Here is a 26383-nt window from a genome sequence, read left to right on the forward strand (position 1 = left end):
GTTGCACCTTTTTGTTTTGTAATTAGTATATTCTGTGGATTAGGGGGAAAGAGACTGTGCTCTACGGTCTATCTAAGCATCTCTTTTGCTTTATGACATGCAGTAAGCAAGTGACTGCTCTTTTACTTTCAGTTAAAAAGCAGTTATATGGAACTAGTCTGGCGAGGTCCACTGCTTTTTATTTCCTTGTTTAAGTTGCCACCTCCTTTCAGCTCCAGGTTAATAAAGTTAATTAATTAGAACAATAAACCAGGCCCTGTTTATAGACACTGGGGAACAGAGTGTGATCCATAGTCAAGGTGAGAATAAATTGTTCTCATCTGTGTTGCTGAAATGTGTGTTTTACCCTCCAGTTGCAATTCGTATTTTCCTGAGAGTACCTCTTAAAAATCAGGAAAGATGAAGGATATTTACTCATTTAAGCAGACAGGAGCCCTTAATAGCAAGGAAGGAAGCTAAATGCAGGAATCCTGACTATCTGGTCTTCACATGATTTTGCGAAGGCTTGAGATTTTCAGAAACAAAACTAAAATTCAACCTAAAAGTTTGGACACACCAGATGGCAGGTAAGTGTCAATTTAGGACTGGGGAGCAGACACAGGGGAGAGGCCGTCTGGCCAGTAAAGGAGAGTGAAGTTGACACAGTCTCCCGGGGGTGGAGGAAGGCAGGGAAGCCCCTAAACTGAGCAGTCCGCCCCAGGGCATCTGTCTGCAGAGGCTGAAGGACATGCTCAGGCCTGGACAGGAGGCTGCAGCTATGAGGGGAAGCACAGGACAGTCGCAGAGGTAAGAGGCAACCAAGAAACACTGGTTTCTGATGCAAGTGTTTCTTCCAACAATAAGCAAGGAGGTATAATTAGGATTTTTAAAGTCATAATATTCCTTTAGTCAACTGTGGATGAAAACTATAGCGAGGCAGACCTTGAGATACAGCTGTGTTTCTGAGCAAGGAGATTTTGTTTATTTGAATTAGTGAATAAAAAGTCAGTACCTTGATAAGGACGCTCCATCCAAGCTAGTGACACACCCCAAAATAGATTCCCCTCCCCTTTCTCTCAGGTCAAAGGAGAGAATTTGGCAAGAACACAGACAGCTAAGTGATCATCAGGGGGTCCAAAAGCAAAGACCTGCTTGTGGGAAGCCATAAGTTTCCCAATAAAATATTTAAAGTAATTTAAAAATAAGAAAAGCAATCTAATCTAACTATATACACATATATATCCTTTTCTTAACATGTATTTGAATAGTTAAAATATGCCAAACATCTAATGTTTATGTTAGCAAGTAAACATTTCAGTAACTTATCTGAAAAAACTTCTGCTAAAGCTAATAAATGCATTTATATTAAGTAAATCTAAAATTCTTAGTTGTTACAATAGTGTTTATTCAAAAACAAGAGTTATTAATGATTTCAAAATGTTAGTTTAGCCACAAATGATTATTTCTTAGGTTATTCAGTCTCATTTTAAAATATCATGATCAGCCACCTCAGTTGAGCCCACCAGGCTCCTCTGTCCATGGGATTCTCCAGGCAAGAACACTGGAGAGAGTTGCCATTTCTTTCTCCAGGGGATCTTCCCCACCCAGGGATCAAACCTGAGTCTTCTGCATCTCCTGCATTGCAGGTGGATTCTTTACTGCTGAGCCACCAGGGAACCCCCTAAAATGTAATTCAGTGTAGATCTGAGTTTACTAGTTAGAAACTAAATCTATAATGTACAAATCTTTCATCTTATTAAATTCTCCTTTATTAAGCATCAGTGGATTTTGGTAGTAAGTTTTGTGGCAACCTTTTGTACAGAGTGTAACTCTTGGAAAGTTGTGAAGTGAAGTGAAGTCGCTCAGTCGTGTCCAACTCTTTGCGATCCCATGGACGGAGTAGCCTGACTCCGTCCATGGGATTTTCTAGGCAAGACTACTGGAGTAGGTTGCCATTTCCTTCTCTAGGAATCTTCCCGACCCAGGGATCAAACACAGGTCTCCCGCATTGTAGACAGACGCTTTACTGTCTGTAGGTCTTAATATATAAATGGCTAATGTGAATGAAAATTTTTTAAACTGGCATTCATTGTCTTTTTCTTCATGTTAATTATTAAAAATTTTGAGATCCAGGAATTGTAGCTATCAGTGACCCACTCTTTATTTTTGTCGGGTGTATTGGTCAGTGGTAGCTGTTACACACCCTTGCCAGGCATGACTATTCTTAAAATAGGTTCTAGGGCCAAACTGTTCAATCATTATGCTCAAGAGCTACTGTTTAGCAAAACACGTGGAGCTGCCAAAGAGCCACAGCGACTGGATGGCATTTCAGAATTGAATCCAAATCTCCCCATAAAAAGAAAATAATGGAACCTTAAACCATAAAACTTCATTATTCCTAAGTAGGCGATTGCCTTTTAAAGTGGATGTAAGGGAATAGGTTACAGCTAAGGTGGGAATGGAGTTTGAGATAGAATGAAAGTGAGCCAGGCCCCTAATTAGAGTTTGACCATGAGGGTCTCTTTGCCTGCTACTCACCTTGTTAGATTTTGAGCATCACATTTGGCTTCATACTCTCTTTTCAGCATCTCCAAGACAACAGGAGCTTAAAAGGAATCTTAATTTATTTCCGGAAACCATAAAATGGTATTTTTTCCCCTTTACTATCCATTTTGAAACTCTAGCCATTGTATAAAAATGCTTTGAAAATTCCAGAAATTGTCTTCTTCCAGTGAATATCATTAACATAAATCCAGGTTCCTACAGATCTATGTTGTTATACATGTTATGCTATTTGATATCTAAATTTTTTAAAGGGATTCTGATGATGAAATTGGAAGCCAAATTATTAGATTATCATTTCAGGACCGCCTATTCATTTTCCTTTACAACAGCCTTTTAACATATTATGCGTTATTTAAGTTTCAAAGTGAAAGCGTTAGTCTCTCAGTCATATCTGACTCTTCGACCCCATGACAATAGCTCGCCAGGCTCCTCTGTCTATCGGTTCAATTCAGTTCAGATGCTCAGTCATGTCCAACTCTTTGCAACCCCATGGACTGCAGTATGCCAGGCCTCCTTGTCCATCACCAACTCCTTGAGTTTACTCAGATTCATGTCCGTCGAGTCGGTGATGCCATCCAACCATCTCATCCTTCTCCTGCCCTCAATCCTTCCCAGCATCAGGGTCATTTCCGTTGAGTCATCTCTTCACATCAGGTGGCCAAAGTATTGGAAGTATTTCAGCTTCAGCGTCAGTCCTTCCAATGAACATTCAGGACTGATTTCCTTTAGGATCACCTGGTTTGACCTCCTTGCAGTCCAAGGGACTCTCAAGAGTTTTCTCCAACACCACAGCTCAAAAGCATCAATTCTTCAGCACTCAGCTTTCCTTATAGTCCAACTCTCACATCCATACACGACTACTGGAAAAACCATAGCTTTGACTAGATGGACCTTTGTCGGCAAAGTAATTCTCTTTTTAATGTGCTATCTAGGTTGGTCATAACTTTTCTTTCAAGGAGCCAGCGTCTTCTAATTTCATGGCTGCAACCACCATCTGCAGTGATCTTGGAGCCCAAAGAAAATAAAGTCAGCCACTGTTTCTAGTCTTTCCCCATTTATTTGCCATAAAGTGATGGGATCAGATGGGTCTGACAGAATGTGGTCCACTGGAGAAGGGAATGGCAAACCACTTCATATTCTTGCCTTGGGAACCCCATGAACAGCAAGAAAAGGCAAAATGACCTGAAAGATGAACTCCCCAGGTCAGTAGGTGCCCAATATGCTACTGGTGATCAGTGGAAAAATAACTCCAGAAAGAATGAAGGGATGCAGCCAAAGCAAAAACAACACCCAGTTGCGGATGGGACTGGTGATCGGAGCAAGGTTTGATGCTGTAAAGAGCAATATTGCATAGGAACCTGGAATGGTAGGTCCATGAATCAAGGCAAATTGAAAGTGGTCAAACGAGATGGCAAGAGTGAACATCGACATTCTAGGAATCAGCAAACTAAGATGGACTGGAATGGGTGAATTTAACTCATATGACCATTATATCTACTACTGCGGGCAGGAATCCCTTAGAAGAAATGGAGTAGCCATCATAGTCAACAAAAGAGTCCGAAATGCAGTACTTGGATGCAATCTCAAAAACGACAGAATGATCTCTGTTCGTTTCCAAGGCAAACCATTCAATATCACAGTAGTCCAAGTCTATGCCCCAACCAGTAACGCTGAAAAAGCTGAAGTTGAACATTTCTATGAAGACCTACAAGACCTTCTAGAACTAACACCCAAAAAGATGTCCTTTTCATTATAGGGGACTGGAATGCAAAAGTAGGAAATCAAGAAACACCTGGAGTAACAGGCAAATTTGGCCTTGTAGTACAGAATGAAGCAGGGCAAAGGGTAATAGAATTCTGCCAAGAGAACATACTGGTCATAGCAAACACCCTCTTCCAACAACACAAGAGAAGACTCTACACATGGACATTCCCAGATGGTCAATGCCGAAATCAGATTGCAACCAAAGATGGAGAAGCTCTATACAGTCAGCAGGAGAAGGCAATGGCAACCCACTCCAGTACTCTTGCCTGGAAAATCCCATGGACGGAGGGGCCTGGTAGGCTGCAGTTCATGGAGTCGCTAGGAGTCGGACACGACTGAGCGACTTCACTTTCACTTTTCACTTTCATGCATTGGAGAAGGAAATGGCAACCCACTCCAGTGTTCTTGCCTGGAGAATCCCAGGGACGGAGAGCCTGGTGGGCCGCCGTCTATGGGATCGCACAGAGTCAGATACAACTGAAGCGACTTAGCAGCAGCAGCAGCAGCAGCATACAGTCAGCAAAACAAGACTGAGAGCTGACTGTGGCTCAGATCATGAACTCCTTATTGCCAAATTCAGACTGAAATTGAAGAAAGTGGAGAAAACTACTAGACCATTCAGGTATGACCTAAATCAAATCCCTTATGATTATACAGTGGAAGTGAGAAATAGATTTAGGGGACTAGATCTGATAGACAGAGTACCTGAGGCACTATGAATGGAGGTTTGTGACATTGTACAGGAGACAGGAATCAAGACCATCCCTAAGAAAAAGAAATGCAAAAAAAGAAAAATGGCTGTCTGAGGAGACCTTACAAATAGCTGTGAAAAGAAGCAAAGCAAAAAGCAAAGGAGAAAAGGAAAGATATACCCATTTGAATGCAGAGTTCCAAAGAATAGCAAGGAAAGATAAGAAAGCCTCCTCAGTGATCAATGCAAAGAAATAGAGGAAAACAATACAATGGGAAAGATAAGAGATCTCTTCAAGAAAATTAGAGATACCAAGGGAGCATTTCATGCAAAGATGGGCTCAATAAAGGACAGAAATGGTAGGGACCTAACAGAAGCAGAAGATATTAAGAAGAGGTGGCAAGAATACACAGAAGAACTGTACAAAAAAGATCTTCATGACCCAGATAATCACGATGGTGTGATCACTCACCTAGAGCCAGACATCCTGGAATGTGAAGTCAAGTGGGCCAGAGGAAGCATCACTATGAACAAAGCTAGTGGAGGTGATGGAATTCCAGTTGAGCTATTTCAAATCCTGGAAGATGATGCTGAGAAAGTGCTGCACTCAAAAGGCCAGCAAATTTGGAAAACTCAGCAGTGGCCACAGGACTGGAAAAGGTCAGTTTTCATTCCAATCCCAAAGAAAGGCAATGCCAAAGAATGCTCAAACTACCACACGATTGCACTCATCTCACACACTAGTAAAGTAATGCTCAAAATTCTCCAAGCCAGGCTTCAGCAATACATGAACGGTGAACTTCCAGATGTTCAAGCTGGTTTTAGAAAAGGCAGAGGAACAAAAGGTCAAATTGCCAACATCCGCTGGATCATCGAACAAGCATCAAGGCTGTATATTGTCACTCTGCTTATTTAACTTATATGCAGAGTGCATCATGAGAAATGCTGGGCTGGAGGAAGCACAAGCTGGAATCAAGATTGCTGGGAGAAATATCAATAACCTCAGATATGCAGATGACACCACCCTTATGGCAGAAAGCGAAGAAGAACCACAGAGTCTTGATGAAAGTGAAAGAAGAGAGTGAAAAAGTTGGCTTAAAGCTCAACATTCAGAAAACTAAGATCATGGCATCCGGTCCCATCACTTCATGGCAAATAGATGGGGAAATAGTGGAAACAGTGGCTGACTTTATTTTGGGGGGCTCCAGAATCACTGAAGATGGTGACTGCAGCCATGAAATTAAAAGACGCTTATTCTTTGGAAGGAAAGTTATGAACAACCTAAACAGCATATTAAAAAGCAGAGACGTTACTTTGTCAACAAAGGTCCGTTTAGTCAAGGCTATGGTTTTTCCAGTGGTCATGTATGGACATGAGAGTTGGACAATAAAGAAAGCTGAGCGCCGAAGAATTGATTCTTTTTAACTGTGGTGTTGGAGAAGACTCTTGAGAGTCCCTTGGACTGCAAGGAGATCCAACCAGTCCATCCTAAAGGAGATCAGTCCTGGGTGTTCATTGGAAGCACTGATATTGAAGCTGCAACTCCAGTACTTTGGCCACCTGATGCGAAGAGCTGATCATTGGAAAAGACCCTGATGCTGGGAAAGATTGGGGGCAGGAGGAGAAGGGGACAAGAGAGGATGAGATGGTTGGATGGCATCACTGACTCAAAGAACAAGAGTTTAGGTGGACTCCAGGAGTTGGTATGGACAAGGATCTTGCCTGGCATGCTGCGGTTCATGGGATCACAAAGAGTTGAACATGACTGAACAACTGAACTGAAGTGAACTGATGGGACCAGATGCCATGATCTTAGTTTCCTGTCCATAGGGATTCTCTAATCAAGAATGCTAGAGTCAGTTGCCATTCCCTTCTCTGGGGAATCTTCCCAGGGATTGAACCTGTGTCTCCTACATTGCAGGCAGGTTCTTTACGATCTACCATTGGGGAAGCCTGCCGGGAGCCGGCATATTGCATATTGAGTGCATATTGCATATTGAGTGCAGCACTTTCCACAGCATCATCTTTCAGGATCTGGAATAGCTCAACTGGAATTCTATCACTGCCAGGAGCCGGCATGAGGCACTCCGCCCGTGGCAAAGGTCATGAGGAAGGAGGCTCGACATACGCAAAGGCGGGATCGAGCCTCAGGAGTCCCCCTGGAAATCCTCGAGCATCTACCCCCATAACCAGAGCCTGCCTACTTTACTACTTTGTGCTCTCACCTACACCTCTGACTTTACGGGGGGCTGTCCCCCACCACCTCTTTCGGAGAAGGAGTTAACCTAGAGCTCCAGTTAATAAAAACTCCTGGGCGTGACAGGAGTGTTTTAACCTACAAACTCCTCTGAAGCTTCTCTAGCCTGCCTGACAGGCTTGTCCGGCCACATGTGATTGCTCACAGCCTCCCAACCGTGAGAGGCACGAGATGCTTTAAACCTTCTAAAAACAGGTTCCTTAGAAAAGTTAGAAAGCTATTAGTATAAGTATAATGGGCTGATTAGAAATTGTATTGGTGAAGGATTTTTTCATTTGTTGAGCCTATGTTTGTTGCTAAGTCTCCATATCCCCTGCCCTTACACACATTAATGAATATATAGAAGAAATAAGTATTAACCTTTGATATAAATCACGTTAGACCTTAGGCTAAGTAAATTCTTTCCTTAACTAAAACCCACTACACCCTCATCCTATAGGAATGTAACTTTATTTGGGTGGTGTCTGTTTAAGAATAATCACTCCTGGAGAAATAAGTGTCCTGGTTGACTGACCACTGTCACAAGGAGAGGGTCGTAAATTGTCAGCAGGCCCCCTGGCCAGAAGATGATGTAACATCCCTAAGACCTCTGTATACATTTGTATGAAGCACCTGGCTTTGATAAAAGTCAGGACTGCTGACCCTGCGTGACTTTTGCATAACATCTCAGTGTATAAAAGTAGACCATGGAAAATAAAGAATTGGGATCAGTTCCTCAAAAGACTGGTCTCCCCATGTCTCTCTCTCTCTCACTCTGGCTGAGTCTCCATCTGGAGCGCGGAACCCACCATGCTTACTAATTATGCCTGGGCTTCTAAGATCCGACTGGGGAGGCCTCAGTGTCTCCTCTCCTTCAGGAGAACGGAAAGACGCCTGCGGCCTACGTAAGTGGTGCAAGCTTCTTGTCTTGAAGTTTTATTGGTCTCCCGTGTAAACCAAGCTACTCAGCCTCTTTTCTCCACTGAATTTTCCTACTGAGCTATCCTCATTCTATTACTCTTTATATCCTTAATTAACGTTTAACTAAGCAGTTGTTTCCTGACCCTCGCCTATGCCATCTCTCCTTTGAATACCCTGGATCAGCTGGGGCTGGACCCCAGCAGAAGCCCTGTTATGTAAGTCTATTATGTACTTAGTTTTTTGTTTTTTGTTTAATTGTATATAAAGTTTGAGACTTTTCATTTTCTCTTGGTATTTTTTATTCCATGTTATGTTTGGATTAAAAACCTATTTATAAAAATTTCTTTTCCCTTGTTTTCTAACTATGGGTTACTAAAAATTTATTTTAAAGTGCATCTCCAATGATAATCTAAATATTTTACATATAGTTTGGGTGTGATTGGTGGTCAAATACAAAGAAGCTGTAACAAAATAAACATTGAATCAAGCATCTGGTGAATTACTTCTTGAGAAGGGGACCAATTCTCAGGTGAGTCTGTCCAGTTAATTTTCCCTGAAGCGTCTGTTTTCAGGAGCATGGCTGATGCTGATAGAACAGGTCTATGTTTTTGTAAAAAAAAAATGTATATTAACCAGAAATGTTTAGTAACATACATATTTAACAATATATTTAATAATACATATAAAGGAAAGTTATAGATGGTGTAGATATATTAATAATATGGACATTATTATTTACATGCTGTGTCATAATTTCAAAATTTGGTATGTGTAAAGCATTCTCTGTTAAAATATACCAAAATCTGGCAACAAAATTTAGAACTCATAATTAAAGTACCTGACTTCTGAGGGAAGCTCAATTTTAAGATGAGGCATTTCTTCCCCTTCCCTTCTGTCAGGCACAAATACTTGACCTTTTCCATACAAAACCAAGCAGGTGCCTAATAAAAGCAAACAGGTGCCTCTCCAGCCTGAAAATAATGGCGTTTTTTGGAGGGCTGCGTCCTGACTCCCTTCCTTTGCTTCATGACCTAACAAGGGCTGTTCTGATGCCTGCGAGAGCGCTGACTGACATCCCACGCCTGTGGCCTAGTCTGAGCATGCGAGTCCAATCTGACTGACGATAAATAAAATCTTGTCGTACTCTTATAGGATGTTTGGCAAGGACAAGAATTAAGGCGCTTTTATAAGTCCCCAAGGAATCTGGTGATATTTCTAACGTGATCTCACACATCATTCTGTCCCGCCTGACCTTCCTTGTATCACCCTCCTGAATTATAGCTTGTATCCGTTACCCTCCCCTCCTTCCGCAGCCTCTCCTCCAAATAAAGGAGTGCTGACCTGAAGAAAACAAATCTGGGTTTTTTTCAAGTTTATAAGAAAGTCAGTTAAAGTGTCCTGGAACTCGCTCCATATGTTTTCTGCCGAACATTTACTGCCTCCATTAGATTAAATGTATGTCTCACATTACGAAATGAATCCTGAAGATCTCTTAGAGGTTAAAGGACCTCACAGAGAGGTGTCCAGCTTCCCACCTTAATCACTTCTGGGGTCTCAGGATGTTATGAGAAACATCATGTATTCACCCAGTTCACCGATCTTCCACCCACTTCTTCAATGATTAGATCCTTTATCCTGATAGTCACTCGGGAGAGTTGCCTCTCAGGCACTTTCTCATAATTCCACTTACAAAGGGAGTTTTTTTTGATATGTTCTAATGGCTTTCCTCACGCTCTGCAGAGAAGCTTAACAACTTCTGTCTGATGTGCCGGAGAGCACACTTACGTAAGAACAGGCACACTTCAAGGACAGTGTTAAGCATAAGGATGTTAGTGGCTCGTAGGAACAGCATCCACGCCTATAGAGACCACAGACCCAGTTCAGGTGGGCGACCATGGTTAGGATGAGTGTTCCCTGGGCCTGACCCAGGCAGAGCATGGGGAAGGTAACGTTTGATGCTAAGTGCTCCTAATAAGTTGAGCTTCTCCATCCTTATGGCTTCTCCTCGTCTATATTTGAACCTCCTTTGAGTGCTTTATGTGGATGACAACAGCATTTGCTCCTTGGAAGAAAAGCTATGCCCAACCTAAACAGCATATTAAAAAGGAGAGACATCACTGCCAACAAAGGTCCGTCTAGTCAAGGCTATGGTTTTTCCAGTAGTCATGTATGAGTGTGAGAGCTGGACCATAAAGAAAGCTGAGCATTGAAGAACTGATGCTTCTGAACTGTGGTGTTGAAGAAGACTCTTGAGAGTCCCTTGGACTGCAAGGAGATCCAACCAGTCCATCCTAAAGGAGATCAGTCCTGAGTATTCATTGGAAGGACTGATGCTAAACCTGAAGCTCCAATACTTTGGCCACCTCATGTGAAGAGTTGACTCATTGGAAAAGACCCTGATGCTGGAAAAGATTGAAGGCAGGAGGAGCAGGGGACGACAGAGGATGAGATGGTTGGATGGCATCACCGACTCCATGGACATGAATTTGAGCAAGCTCCAGGGGATAGTGAAGGACAGAGAGGCCTGGTGTGCTGCATTCTGTGGGGTCACAGAGTAGTGGATATGACTTAGCGACTGAACAACAAAGAACAACAGCAGTGTTACCCTTCATTGAGGGCACGTGCATTTTACATATGACCCGTAAGAGTTGAAGGCCTACTAAAGGAGAACTGAGAAGAGACACAGTGAGGGAGTCCACACCCACACACTGAACGGAACCCTGCGTCCCACCCTACCCTTAATTCTTTCTGTCTGACACCGCTGCCATCTTGTCTTCAGGGAGCCAGTTCCCCTTCACCGCTGAGGTCAAAGCATGGACAGAAGTCCCTTTCCTCCATCCTTCTGCAAAGATGAGATTTTGAAAACATTTAACAAAGCTCTGAGTAGAAAAGCAGAGGGACAGATAGAGGTAGGAGGAAGTATCAGGACATTCAGGCTAATAAACAAGAGTTCTCATCCTCCATAGCAAGCAGTCCCCCCTTATTTTGAGGAGAAGCTGGGGCCTGCAGTCCTCTGGTAGGAGGGGTCTAGTGACCCATTCCCGAGGCACCACCCGCCCTGTGGCAGCTTCGGGTGTCCTCCAGAATGGCAGCCACTGATTCAGTTCCAGGGTCCCAGCCCACACACTCATCAGGGTTGTCTGGGCACGGTATATGAGGGGTGTTCTTTGCAACCCTGTGATCTATAGCCTGCCAGGCTTCTCTGCCCATGGAATTCCCAAGGCAAGAACACTGGAGTGGGTTGCCATTCCCTTCTCCAGACCTTCCCAACCCAGGGATCAAATCCAAGTCTCCTGTGTTGCAGGCAGAATCTTTACTGTCTGAGCCCTTAGGGAAGCCCGTGGGTATTTTAGCCTTGCCTAAAGCTCAGAAACAAGACGCCAGGCCTTGCTTGAACTGTATGGTGTTGACACTGTACAGACCCCGGGTTTGACATCTTTGTTGATTTGTGTTTGGGGTGGTGTACTGACTGCAGGATGTGGGTGGGTCAGAAGCCTGCACATGTGTGGGGTGTTAGGAGGAGGGCCAAACAGGCCACCAAGGTCAGAGGAGGTTCACTGAGGGTGCAAGCGGGGCGTTCTCCACGGCAAGGGCTGGAAGCAATGCAGACGCACTAACAGTGCGCCGGTGTTCAGAGCACGGGAGGACTCGGGACAGGCTCGCAGCCTGCCGGTCTCTCCGCGAATAGAGTGGAAAAGATAGCGAGCTTACCCTGTGTGTCTCCAGAGGACAGCGTTTGTGCCAACAGCCTAGCTGGAAAAGTATTTCAACCAGAGCCCCCAGAGATGAGAGGCTGTCCGTCACAGTTAGGAAGTCATCGAGCCTTAAAATTCAGGCACGTTCTTGTGAGGGACTTTGAGTCATCTTCAAACCCCTGTTCTGCACCTGAGGTGAACGGACTTGCCCGCCCCCCACCCCCCACCCCAGGAGACCGTCTCCTGGCCTGTGAGCTCCCGCCCTCCTCACACAGCTGCCCTCACCAAGCCACCAGAGCGAGCGAAGGCTGGCCTCTGACCGGGAGAGAGTGGAGGAACCTATGACTCAGGTAGAGGGTGGGCATGTACAAGGTGGGCATGTACAAGCCCTGCAGGACTTGATCGCTCTCAGAATCTGGGTTCAGTGATTGTATGGAGTCATAAGTGGGCCCCCAGCCTGGGGCTTATCACCTCTGTGCTGTCACACACTCTGCTTATCTCTTTGAGGAACATAGTAACTTTTGGTTTATTCATGTACCTGATCCAGGTCTTGCAACTGAAATAAATCAGCCCACCTCTAGAAAGAGTCAGACATGACTGAGCGACTGAACTGAACCCTGGAAAGAAGCGGTCTGGAAAGGCAGAGAGCTTAGTGGGAAAGAGCTGCTGAGGACCTGGGCCACGAGGCTGCCTCGGTCTGAGCCACACAGCAGCTCACCCCCGGCACGTGGAAAACACTGATGTGGGCTCCACACTGTCCAGGGGTGCCATGTGTCTTACCTCACTTATGTGTGTAACAGCCTAATGAAGAAGAGTTGTTCTCAGAGCTCGTTTTACCAGTGAACAAGTAGAGAAGGAAGTTAAGGAATTTATCCATGGTCACCAGTCAGTACAGACTGATTTCAGAGTTAAAATCTAAGCATTCCAAAACTTCAGACCCTGCAATCTTAAGCTATCCTGTCTCCCTTTGCGATTGTAAAATATCTTTTAGAAGAACACCAGAGGTAAGATTCAAACACCCTGCCTGCTCCTTGTTTTGCAGTTTTATAGTTGCCATTAGAGATGACTCACCACTCAGCTTCATTATTTTGTTTGGAAATGCTACAATTTCCCAGAATCTCCTATACTTATATACCAAAGATGAAAAGAGATAATTTTATAAAATATTTTCTCATTTGAATTCCTGTCATCAATGCGTCTCTTTGAGTACAGTGTTGTCAAATAATCACATACATAAATATAAGGCGACTAAGTTTAAACATGAACATCTGTTGCCACTGCTGGTCAAAATGACAGGAACGTCGGGTCCTCTGAGGTTGGTCAACTTTGCAGACACCGCTCCCACAAGGAATGCTTCTCCTGCACAGATGAACAGCTTGTCAAGCCCTCTGTGTTTTGAAGACTTGTGAGATTTCTGTTAGTATGGTACGTACAAAAGATGAGTTCTTCCCAAACCGTTAGCCTCTCAGCAAAATAACAATGTACATCATTTTTGGTTTTCCCTTGGCTTCCTTTTTTCTTTCTGAATATGGGGGGAAATGGAAGTACAATACATAAGTCATAATTTTGACATTTTTTTGCCAAAACAATCACTTTGCTTAAAATAGGCCTTTAAATAACATCTAGAAAATTGAGTACATTTGAGTTTGAGGTTGTTTTAAAAATAAATTCATAATGTGTAAAGTTTTTAGAAGGTGGTCCACTCATCAAGATATTTCTCATATCTTTGATTAGTACTGAGCAGTGCACTTTGGAATAACATATTTTGAGAGATTTCTGAATTCCATTATTTGAGCAGCAATTTATGTTCCACTCATACAGCAGATAAGAGATTTATTGTAGATGAACTGAACCAGTATTGTCCTCCCTATATATGCTTTTTTTCTATTCTGTATCTAGCAATACTAACAAATAATTGAATTTTTAAAAGACAATTTAAATGAAAATCAAATTTGCCTGTTATTACTAAAACATATAAGGTTTCTATTTGTCTATCTTTTTTGTTCTCAAATGTAATTCTTCTAAAGTTAAGTTACTGACATTATTCTTACACACAAATCTCGTGGCTTACATATCCATTATCTGACTTGCTTATATTTTTTGTCTTTTTTTTTTTTTGCTTATAGAAAACAAGCTCTATACTTTGTTAACTACCATATCTTCAGTGTCCTGCATGATACCATAAAACTCATTAAAATGTACTTCTACTGTGTTGAAAATAATTAATGATTTGTATATTTATAAAATATCAATTAGTGGCAAGGGCCCATCATAAGCTGTTCAGATATGAATCCTTCTGTAAGTCCACTCAGTCAATAATGCCAGGGACTCTGCTGAGAACTGGGGACATAAGGCTTAAGGAGGAGAACCCCTGCCATTAAGATGTGTATAATTCACCAAGGAAGACGAACAGGATAGATGTGCTTGGGCTAAGAAACAGGCTTTAGGAGAATACAATGGGAGGCTAACTGGGCTAATGGAGGGGTCGGGGAAGCTCTCCTGGGTGGTGACTTCAAGTGGAGAGGATGGCAAACCTCTCCAGAGAGAGAGAGCTCCAGATAGAGGGAACAACATCCACAGAGGTTTTGCAGAAGCTAACTGCATGAAATTTTCATTTAGGGGCACAAAATAGGTATGAGGTTGAGTGGAAGCTAATCAAGCCAGCATCCTGCTTCCTCTATAACACTCAGACATGTTTTTCTTGAACCGTTGAAATTTTTTTTTTAACTTGACAGGAGGTTGAATAAATTTCACTGAGCCACCTACACAAGGAAAACAACTAACTATTACTCATGGTATCGAACATCCTTAAGTTTTGTTTCATCTTTATAAAAGCAAAATGTAACCAAATTAGGAAACTTCAAATTTTTATTAATTTTACATGCATCGAGATTTATATTTAAGGTATTCAAAGGTGAACACCTGTTACTATATTAATTATGGTAAAAAATTAGTCTGCACTAAATTATCTCGGTATTTAAGGCAAGCATATCACCTTCCTACTAATACATTTTCAGTATATGCTTTCATGTGTTTATTTTAGAAAACAGCCATAGGGTTTAAGATTCAGTATGTCTCTCTAACTTTTAACACTACTGGTACATGCCATTAGATCACCCACACCACTGTGGGACATACATTCTTTAGAAATGATGCTAATGCTAAGTCACCAGTCGTGTCCGACTCTGTGCGACCCCATAGACAGCAGCCCACCAGGCTCCGCCGTCCCTGGGATTCTCCAGGCAAGAACACTGGAGTGGGTTCCCATTTCCTTCTCCAGTGCATGAAAGAGAAAAGTGAAAGTGAAGTCGCTCAGTCATGTCTGACTCTTAGCGACCCCATGGACTGCAGCCTACCAGGCTCCTCTGTCCATGGATTTTCCAGGCAAGAGTACTGGAGTGGGGTGCCATTGCCTTCTCCATTAGAAATGATAGGGAGGAAAAAATAAGAGTATGCACAAATAAGCGTTTTGCGTGATTTTTCAGAGAACTCTTTTTTTTTTTTTTTTTTTCCTCCATAGATGCATACTTTTCTAACAAATGCTAACAGTGATGTTTTCTCTAAGACCCATGCAGGCAAGGTTGTATGCACTAGGGAGCTTCCCAAAGACAGTCGTTTTCACACAATAGAGCAAAAACTCCATAGATCAGCCAACTAATTTATGCTTCATTAATGTCACATACCCAGAAAGCATGAAACTTCCACATGATCTCAGAGAAGTCAAATAAGCCAAACAGAGGCGACCAAAAGAGGCCTGACGTTTTCATCTGAAGAAGCTTCTGTCACGCTGCCTCAGAGAACATAGTGTATGCTGAAAGGGCAGAGCGACCTCGCTGCTACACGCATGTTCCCCTGGCCAGCAGACAACTACAGAGGACACTCAAAGCAAAGTGTCTGGGGGCCCTAGTTGATTAATGTGTAGCTTTATTTCACTTCGGGGTGAAGCACCAGAGGGAAAAAAGACCATAAGCTCGTTTGACAACTGTAAAGGTCACAAAGGTAATGATGGCAGGAAACGCGAAGCTGTCAGGGAGGCGGGGACCCTGCGCTCAGAGCTTGAGGCAGAAGCTGCAGGAGTGAGGTGCCGGCTGACCACCAGCCACGGAGGGTTCGAGACAAATGAAACCTGAGCCTCCTAGAACCCCGAGTTCTAGTGTGGGACCCTCTTAACCCCGTCAGTAAAATGAAGCGAGTCGTCTGAAGCCAGGATTCCCAGCTCCGGGGGCTTCACCGGGGTCGGCGTCGTCTGAGGGCCTGCCGGGAAGCTTCTGCTCGCTGGGGTGTGCGTGTCACAGACACTCAGCTCAAGTTAGCACACTGCCAGCTACACGAGCGGGGGAGGGGCCAGGCCGCCCCTCCCGTGACGTTCCCCTTCGAGAAAGCCCCGTGTAACTGGATGACTGACCACTTAGGGGACCCTGTCTCTCTCTTCCAGTGCCTCTAAGCTTTCAGTTTGCCAATAGAGTAAAGCCCTTGAACCCCACCTTTGGACCCTAGTAAAGGCTGGTCCCAGGTTCACGCTCCTTCCCTGTCTGGCGACCTCACCCACACTGTGCCCTGTATCCTGCCAGCCCCTGTGAGCGATGACGCTTCCTCCTCAGGTCCCCGGATGACCATTCACCAGAGGGCGTCGTGTGAGCCTGAGACCCACAGGGGCCGCGGGCCACCCCCTGCCCCTGCGATGGTGGGCGCGTCCCCGGGGGCTTCCCTCAGGCCTACAGACAGGCAAGTGCCCGGGCACTCCTCGCTGAGAACACGACTGTCATTAGACTGGGACCAGAGAAAAGGCAGGTGTCTCCTGTTCGTCTGGGCTCACCGGCTGGTGGAAATTAGCCTGTCCCAACCCTCGGGGTCTGTGGAAGATGGAACTGGTGGTGTTGGTAACCCCACCATTCCCTATTGCAGAACAAGAATCTGAATTGAACCATGACCAGCAGAGGGCTAGGACTGGCGCGCCTGCCATTTTGCTCTGTTTTCAGACAAGGAAGGACCCTGTTCCTTTATTTCTCCAAGTCTTCAGGTAAACAGCCTGTTCTTGAAGACTGTATAAGGACAAACAATCCTAACACAACTGTGACTTTAGGACCTCCCTAGACTGAGAGTTCTGGGGGAAATAGGAATAAACGGAATAGTTCCCAACCACTTGTCGGTGACCTGGAGCACTAACCTCCCCAAATGGTAACGGAGCATTCCAGCCTACACCGGGCCTTGCACTTCCCTCACGCCCTCCCATTTCATTCAGCTAAGGGCTGTGGGGCTGGGAGTGCCAAGAACTTCCTCCAAAGTGGGAAGAGCACAGAAAAGAATCATCCGATCAGTATAATCCCATAAAACTCACATGTCATTATGATAGGGACAAAAAGAAATCAACGTGGAGGAATTCACACCCTTTTTCCTGCCAACCCACATGCCCTTGCTTGGATCTCTCTGTGGAGGTCAGAGTGATAAGTGAGGAGTGGAATATTTGGAGAATTTGTAGAAAAGGGTAGCAGGATTTACACTGAAAAGAACAGAGCAGACAGCAGGAGTGGGTAGAAGACAGTAGAGACGCCCCCGGTGAGACGTTCGCAGCCGCTGTGCGGCCCTGGCGGAGGTGGACGGCGCTGAGGCCCCGGAGGCGGTTTCCTGTGTGGATCACACAGCCCTGCAGCTCTCCTTCCTGAGGCCTTTTAAAAACACCCAGATGATTTCTAAGGCAACCAGAGTCAAATTTGTGGGATGTGTATAAACGGCTCCTCTGTACTTGGGCAACACCTAGCTATCCAAACAGGAGACAACTCATATGAATGCTTCCAGCCTACTCCAGAACTGCCCATGTCGTTTGGTTTTTGTTATAACTGTCATTTTAAACCTTTGTTTCCTCAAAACATATGACTTGTTGCTGCTATTTTTGCACTTCCAGAAGTGCAGTTTCAGTTTCCAGCTCACATTTCCATCTGTAATTGTAACCAAACGGTTCTAGTGGAGAATACTTCTCTGCTCCACTTTTGGCATCTGAGATGTACCCCACAGAGCAAGCCTCTGTGTCACACTGAGTGAAGAGAGAACAGTTGTGCACCCAGGAGATCAAATTAACTAATGAGGTAAATTTGACATTCATGGGTGAAACCACACAGTGTTTAAGGATTCATCTGAAAAGGACTTTACAGAAAGTCGTTAGAAGAAAAAATGTTATTTTCAGGGTATTATGAACAACTCTTGAGAATTCGCCACTATTTGAGCTAGGGCAAGCAAGCCACTGGAAATAAAGAGACCCAGACTTGGGGCTTAGGCCTGTGGCAGTTAATTTCCTGCTCAGCTGACCATCCAAAGAGGGGGCAGAATACCCCACAAACCGTTCAGAGCCAGGCTGGGGATGACTGTGCTTCTTAGCACTGGCTTTGGGGTGGCTCTCGGTGGGGAGGAGGGAAAAGGGGGGTGCAGGCAACTTAAAGACCACAGAGGAGGGGGCACTGGGGGGGCGGGGATCCTGGCCAGACTTAGGGGGAGCAGGCACCATTTGTCTCTAGTTCCTGGGACAGGAGGTGAATCACCTCGCTGTGGGGAAGCTGAGGACTGAACTGCAGCTGCGAACCTGAAGGAGGGGAGGACAGAGGGGAGGGGAAGTGAACGCTGTCTGCCACAACCACCTCCGTAATCTTATTTTCTGCCTTTAGGAATATTATTTACTGGAGAAATGTATTTAATATTGATCAGCTAGGGCTTCCCTGATTTCAGTGAGCCCAGATTCCTGCATCTTCCCATACATAGAAAAATGCTAAATCCCTTAGCTTGAGATGTCTGCTGCTGCTGCTGTTGCTGTTGCTAAGTCACTTCAGTCATGTCCGACTCTGTGCGACCCCATAGATGACAGCCCACCAGGCTTTCCTATCCCTGGGATTCTCCAGGCAAGAGTACTGGAGTGGGTTGCCATTGCCTTCTCTGTGAGATGTCTAGTTCTCTTTAATTAACAGTAATCTTGGGCTTCCCAAGTGGCTCAGTGGTAAAGAATCTGCCTGCCAATGTAGGAGATGCAGGCTCCATCCCTGGGTCGGGAAAACCCCCTGGAGAAGGAAATGGCAATCCACTCCGCTATTCTTGCCTGGGGAAAAACCCATGGACAGAGGAGCCTGGAGGACTACAGTCCATGGGGTCACAAAGAGTCAGACATGACTAAGCACACACACAGACACACACACACACAAACACACACGAGTTATATGTATAAAGGAAGGGGCAAAATCATTGCTCCTGGTCCAAGAAATTGAAACAATGATGGTGCCATTGATAAACAGTGAAAGAACTGGGAAGTGTGTGAGTGTGGGTGTGCGTGTGTGCTGGAGGGGAGGAATGAGAAGTGTGGAGGGTGGAGGAGTTCTGGCCATGAAGGGAAAATAATAACAGGACAGAGCAGAAGAGGGAAAATAATAGAAAAGTTATTTACACGTATTTTTAAAGTTCATGTATTATTATTATTTTCATGTTGGCTGTACCAAGTCTTAGTTGCTGCACGGGCTTTTCTCCTGTTGCAGCAAGAGGGGCTGCTCCCCAGTCGCAGTGAGGCCTTCTCCCTGCCATGGCTTCTCTCATTGCCGAGTACGGGCTTTCGGCCTACAGGTTTCAGCAGCTGCGGCCTGCTGGCTCTGGCGCTCGGGCTCAGTAGCTGCGGTGCACAAGCTCACTTGCTCCGTGGCACATGGGATCTTCTGGACCAGGGATTGAACAGGTGGCCCCTGCATTAACAGGTGGATCATTTACCACTGAGCCACCAGGGAAGCCCCATTTCCATGTATTAATCATTAGAGAAGGGCCCACAATATGAGGGTCCTTTGTTGAAAGATGACACAGTTGTAAAACATTATAAGATGACACATTTGTGATGTGAAAATGATCTCCTGAGGGAAGAGTGATTGCTAAATACTCACCACGAAGGAAAGACAGGGACAACAGCAACACAGATGGGGCTTGATTGGTCATAAACACAGTCCACCTTAGGAAACTCAGTTAAAACATTAGAAACTGCAAAAAAAAAAAAAAAGTCCTCAGGACAAACCTCTAGGGAATTACAAACATTGGCCTTTGCAAAACACAGAAAATTCCCTTTTAAATGTCCTATAATCAGAACAGTTTCGTTTTATACATACCTTGGCTTTATGTAAATATTATAAATGTAATTATGAAGAAACTGGCAAATACCTTAAATTTCACTGAAAATCATCACCACTAACAGTTTGGGATGAAATGATTTTTCTTACATATTGTTTTCAGACAAAAAAAAAAAAAACCTGGTTCCTCGACTTTTCTGTCAGACGTTGTGAGTAGAGCCAGGGGAGCCTCTCTCACAGACGCTCTGAGGGCTCCCTCTCACTCCTCCGTGAGGTCACACAGGTCTCCAGGCTGAAACGTGCAGGGCGAACTGGGAGGGGCTCTGGGCTCTTAATCTGCATTTTTTTCATCTGCACCATTGTTCCTTCAGCTCCTGAAGGGGCTGCTGAGACGCAGTCTGCACACGCCTCCCCCAAGTCCTGCTCTAGACAGTCGAGGAGTCCTTGCAAGTCCATCCTGCTGGTGACTCCACACCCAGACGAGTGGCCACGCTTGGAGTCCAATCTCCATGAGTTTCCTGAATTTTGTGTGCGCCAGCTGGAGATCAGAGTCTCCATGATAGATGACAAGGTACCTAAGGCAAGGTCTGGGAGGGTCCCAAGCACAGGACCTTCTCTCGCCCTGGAGTTGGGGTATCTTCCAACTGGAGTTGGGGTGGATGAGTTCAGCAACCTGGAAAACTCCCCAAACTCCCAACTACTGGGATTTTATGGAGGCTTTCTCACGTAGGCATGATTAATTACCGATGCCATCTCCAGCCTCTCTCCCTTCTCTGAAGAAAGTGGGGTAAGGCTGCAAATTCCACACTTTTCTTCATGGCTCCGTCTTTCTGGTGAACAGCCTCCATCCAGGAACACACATGGAGTCACCTCATTAGAACAAAACATACCAAGTGCTCTTGTCACTTAAGAATTTACCAGGGTTTCCAAGCCTTGTATCAGGGATGGGGTCAAAGACTAAACATTAGAATAAGGGATGTTCTTTGTGGTCTTATCACCCAGAAAATCACAAGGCTCTTTGCCAGGCACCATGTGCAGATAACGTGCTCATGCTAAGTCCCTTCACTCGTGTCCAACTCTGTGCAACTCTATGGACTGTAGCCTGCCAGGCTCCTCTGTCCATGGGATTCTCCAGGCAAGAATGCTGGGAGGGGTTGCCATTTCCTCCTCTAGGGGATCTTCCCAACCCAGGGATCAAACCAGTGTCTCTTACATATCCTGCAGTGGCAGGCTGATTCTTTACCACTAGCGCCACATAGAAGTATATATATATATATATATATATATATATATATATATATATATATATACACTTCATATATATATATTTACATATTCTATTGTTTCACTCTTCTTCCAAATAATACAACTCCTTAAGTACGTTAACATCTGCTAAACTCTTCAAAATTACATGTAATCTTTCTTTAATTTCATAAATTAATGTTTCACACAATTTTTTAATTTATCTCATATTTACCAGTGTCATTTCTGTTTTATTTCAAACTCTTCTGTAATCATTTTACACATGCCTTCAGAATTTCGTTTAGTGAGAAGCAAGTAGTAAAATAAGTAGTTTTATCAGTAGTAAACTCAGTTTTTGAGAAGTTCTCTTTATACTGTTCTCATTCCTAATAGATTTTACATTTGCATATTTTCTTTTACTACAATGATGATATTATTCCACAAATTGCACTGTTGCTATTGAGACACTGGTTGTCAGTCTAACTGCTATTCTTTAGAGTTAATCTTTTAGAGCTAAATTTTTTAGCGCTAATGCTTTTCTTGCTGAATATTTTTTAGATTTGTCTTTGAGGTCCTGCAATTTCACTATGACTTATATAGGTGTGGCTTTGTTTTTATTTAGTCTCCCCAAGATTCATTTAATTTCCTGAATTTGAATTTTGCTGTCACTCCACAATTCTAAAAACTTATGACTGTTTTCTCATTGAGTATTGTTTCTCTTCTATCTATCATCTTTGGGAACTCTTATCAGATATATTCCATAGACTGCAGCCCTCCAGGCTCCTCTCTCCATGAGATTCTCCAGGCAAGAATACTGGAGTGAGTTGCCATTTCCTTCTCCAGGAGATTTTCCTGACCCAGGAATCGAACCCAGGTCTCTTGCATTGCAGGCAGACTCTTTACTGAGCTACAAGGGAAGCCCAGATATGTCCAAGATGTTGTCAGTTTTCTTTGTCTCTTAACTGTGCTTTGTATAATTTCTTCCAATCTGTCTTCCAGAACAGTAATTTCTCTCCAGCTGTGTCTAATCTTCTGTTTAATCCATCCACTGTTTTTAACATGTACTGTTACATGGTTCATTGTAGAAAGCTGTTCACTTCTTTTTCAGGTCTGCTTTGTTGCATCTAGTAGCCTCTTATTCCTTCCTCATATTTTCAGGCTTCTCCTTTATTTATCTACACATATTAAACACAGTACTTTAGAGTTAGCATCTGATAATTCTTATGTCTAAACATCTTGCCAGTTTGTATCTGCTGGCTCTTCCTTTTGGTGTTTTATTTCCTTTATTTTTGAATGTGAGCTTATTTTCTTTGGAATCTTCTCTCTAGAGTTCTTTGAGGTTTAGGCTGAATTTTTATGCCTACACAGAGGATCTGTACTTGCTTCTGCCAGTTGCCTGAGGCTACTGCCAGCTGGAAGTGTTTTCGGACTAACTGCACCAGATAATGAGAATTCTGACTGCAGAACCCTGGGAGGACTGGCCAATCCTCGGGGTAGGATTTTTCCATTCATTGGAAATAGATTTGTCCATGCAGTGCCAAGGCAGTGACAGGCAAGTTTCTTTGCTCTCTCCTGGCACACAACAGGCCTTAGTTCTCATTCCCTTTTACAATAAAGGTATAGTGGTCCCAGGCAGGGCCTTGCTTTACCTTGTCCCCTTCTCCTGGTACAAGCAACAGAAAAAGAGATCTGGGTCACTAGGGTTGGCAGACACCTTCAGAGCGAAAACTGTTTCAGCCCTCACGTATCTCACAGGGTTCTACAATTCTACTTTTGACCTCTGCAAACTACTATGCTTTTCCCAGCTCAGTAATACATTTTAAAGAGCTTAAAAACTGTTAATCCAGCATTTCTAATTTTTTTCAGGGGAAAACAATTTCAGGCTTTGTATTCTACAATAGTGCCACTAAGTTCTGTCAATATTTTTTCTTTGTATATGTCCTATTAGTTTTTTTAAGTATACAGAATTTTGTATTTTACATAACAATTAAGACTGAAACTATTATTTCTATTTTCTTGACATAATTAGAAACACCTATTCACATTTGCTTCAAGATTATAAATATGTGTTCTTCTAGTATTTTTATTGGTTGTTTTTTCTCATTAAAATGATTGATTCCTCTTCAATTAGTTGTGATATAAGAAATGAAGTTGGGAATCCAGCTTTTTATTTTTTACAAATGGTGGCCAGTTGCCCTAACACCTTTTATTAAGGAATCATTATTTTCCTTAAGGATTGGAAATACTTCCATTTTCATAAAATATATTCCTGAATATTAACAGTATTCCTGTATTTTCTTGTGTGAATTTCTAGGCTCTATTTTCTTTAATTCATCTGTCTTCTGGTGCAAGTTAATTTGTTTCAATTAATGAAGTTTTAAAATCAACTGAAGTGTCAGCTAAATTGAGACATCACTCATCACTTTTGCTTTTTAAATATTTTTTCAGAAAATTTTTAACCATGTTCTTGAATATTTTTTCTTCCAGATGAAGTTAAGAATTAGTCTATCAAGTTTCTATTAAGTTATTCTATCAAGTTTCCCGATAGTCTTGTTAAAGTTGTGACTAGGAAATATGCAGTTATTTCCATACTCCCCTTTACATATTTTACAATGAGTATCATTAAAATATTGCTGTGGTTTCCTTCAGGGAGCAATCACGAAAGTAATCGCGTCTTTAAAGGGTTTCACGGAAGAGAAGTTAGTGAAGGGACTGCTTCCAGAGGTGTGGGCAAGTACGAAGAAGCCAGCAGGGGATGGGGCAGGAGCCCCAGCCCCCGCGAGGAAGAGGCCTGTACCCTGCTCCCTCTTCCCTCCTCTGTTTCCTGTTGTGCCTTCTATTGGACAGGCCAGAGAAGGCAATGGCACCCCACTCCAGTACTCGTGCCTGGAAAATCCCATGGACGGAGGAGCCTGGTGGGCTGCAGTCCATGCGGTCGCTGAGTTGGACACGACTGAGCGACTTCACTTTCACTTTTCACTTTTATGTATTGGAGAAGGAAATGGCAACCCACTCCAGTGTTCTTGCCTGGAGAATCCCAGGGATAGGGGAGCCTGGTGGGCTGCCGTCTATGGGGTCGCACAGAGTCGGACATGACTGAAGCGACTTAGCAGCAGTAATCAGAAGCCAGAGAAAGAGGAGCTTAGGGGAAAGCTTCTCCTGCAGCACAGAGGCGGTGGGAAAATGGATGCATAGGGGCAAAGGTGAAAGACTTAGCACAGCTCAATTTATGGCCTGGTAGCTTTTACACTTGCAGCACTGTAGTGTTGTTAAAATTTGAAAGATATTCACGGAGAGACTCCATGGAAAGTCATTCTAGAGAAGTGCCTGACTCATTTTTCTGTAGCCGGGTGACACTGTGAAAATCCCATGCACTGTTACCTGAATTGGTAACAGTTGTTTTTCACTTGCAGCACAGCTCGTTCCGTCAGCAAGCCTCTCCTGTCAGGTGGTGGAGTGAGAATTTTCTGGTGACGGAGAGCAGCAATGAGCAGAGAGCACTGTCTCCATCTCTTCCCTCTGCAGACACGGAACCTCACATCTCATCTAGTACAGGACAAGCTCTCATCAGCTTCGACTTCGAAAAACGATTTCTACTTCTTGATTGTAAAAGCCCAGGAAATGCCACCGAAGATGTTTATTTTTCTCCCCCTCCAAAATGCAGAATGGTACATTTTTCACAAAGAGAATCCAGAGAAACTAACAGTAGTGTACATCCAAGAGTACCTGGAAAGTGTGCAGGGATCAGCAGGTGAGGATAAATTGGGGCCTTTCTAGGAAAGGTTATTTGAGATCATTGCTCTCCTACCACTAATTTCTCTGCCGGCCTAACCACACGAATCTGCGGTCAAATGCCTTTCACTTAGTGAGAAGTGAAAACCCCAGTGAAATCAGCCTTTGTCAGCCCTCTGTCAGCGGACATTGTCCCTCCTGATTTTACCTTCAGCCAAGTCTTTGTTGTAAGAACAGACACGGCGCTCCTCCTGGGAATGCACGGCAGCCAGAGTGTGCGGAGCGGACAGGCTTCCACTGAAGGACAGAGGGGAGCAGCGGTGAACGCTTAGCTCTCACATTAGCGCCAGTCATCTCCCCCGTTATGTGCCAACACGGTGGTGTTAACCATGAGCCATTGTTTTCCATGGAAACACTTCCTTCAGTCCTGATGATGTGCTTTGGCATCAGAGCAAACGCAGAGAACGCCCCTGTGCTGCCCCCACGGCCCTGATAAATCACCTATCAATGCAGTCTCAGAGAAAGACTCTAGCAAATGAACAGATCATTGGATGTTTTCAGGTCATTTGCAGTATGCGATGCTGCCTAGGATAAAGAAAGCAAATAGGTCTGTCGCTTTTCTGTGTCATGCAGAATGGATTAGGGCAGGGCCAACCTTAAGCCCAGGCTCACGCCACTAATTTTTGTGCATCATTTCTGGTTAATGCACCATGTTGTGAATATAGTTTTAAAAATAATTCCAGAGACAGGTTTGCTTTTTGTTCGCATCTGGAGGCAGATTTGTTGGGGCCTGATTTTGCCTTTCCTGTGAACCCTTCCCACCCGCCTCCTGGGCCTCTGTGGCAGGATCAACTCCCAATGCCTTCCTCCTCCTCGGGGAAGGGTGTGGCCAGTGTGTCCGGGGGGCATCACGCCCTCCCTCCCTGCACAGACTCAGCCACAGCTCAGACCTCTCGCTTGAATGCTAAACTTTGTCTGCTGGATCCCCTACTGATGTGCTCTCACACCTTAGACTTTGCAGATGTAGGGACTCAGCTGGCCACTTCCTTGCACCATTTTCTAACCCAGGATAAAGACATCAGACTCAATGTCTCAGTTTCCCTTATCAACTCATGTTCAATCTTTTTAGGTAAGACTCTTACCTTCTCTTACCTAGACTGTTATTATTACAATAGACACCCAACTACACCTCTCTGTGTCTCTAATCTCTCTGGTTCAGTTCATTGGAGGATGCTGCCAGATTAATCATATTGAAAAACCACTCTAGTCACGTACCTTTGTTTTAATCTAGAAGCTTGCTATGGTTCTGTGGGCCATATGTGGGCCTATTACCTGTCTAGTAACTCACTGAATCACAGTTTAGGATTTGGGGTGCTGCACCACCTCAAGAGAAAGTTAGCCCTCTCATTATTCCCTGGACCAGCAGGCTGCAACCCATTAGCCAAATTTGGTCCATCACCTGTTTTATAAACGA

The 26383-nt window shown here is 44.0% G+C and overlaps 1 long non-coding RNA gene across 3 annotated transcripts; it reads right to left on the bottom strand.

Moving 5' to 3' along the window:
• Positions 1-6822: 6822 nt before the first annotated feature.
• LOC129624271 (uncharacterized) lies at positions 6823-25609 on the bottom strand. Of its 3 annotated transcripts, XR_008700847.1 has the most exons (7): positions 25118-25609; positions 19756-19849; positions 19324-19563; positions 13085-13210; positions 11868-11979; positions 10893-10998; positions 6823-8756 (listed from the first exon to the last, which is right to left on the bottom strand). It is a non-coding gene; the product is annotated as an uncharacterized LOC129624271 (long non-coding RNA). The 3 variants fall into 3 exon arrangements; XR_008700846.1 differs by lacking the exons at positions 6823-8756; positions 10893-10998; positions 11868-11979; positions 13085-13210 and adding an exon at positions 13219-13373 and having other exon boundaries at positions 19275-19563; positions 25118-25556; XR_008700848.1 differs by lacking the exons at positions 6823-8756; positions 10893-10998; positions 11868-11979; positions 13085-13210 and adding an exon at positions 13219-13373 and having other exon boundaries at positions 25118-25551.
• Positions 25610-26383: the final 774 nt, after the last annotated feature.

Source organism: Bubalus kerabau, chromosome 12, assembly GCF_029407905.1.
Source record: "Bubalus kerabau isolate K-KA32 ecotype Philippines breed swamp buffalo chromosome 12, PCC_UOA_SB_1v2, whole genome shotgun sequence".
Taxonomy (NCBI): Eukaryota; Metazoa; Chordata; class Mammalia; order Artiodactyla; family Bovidae; genus Bubalus; species Bubalus kerabau.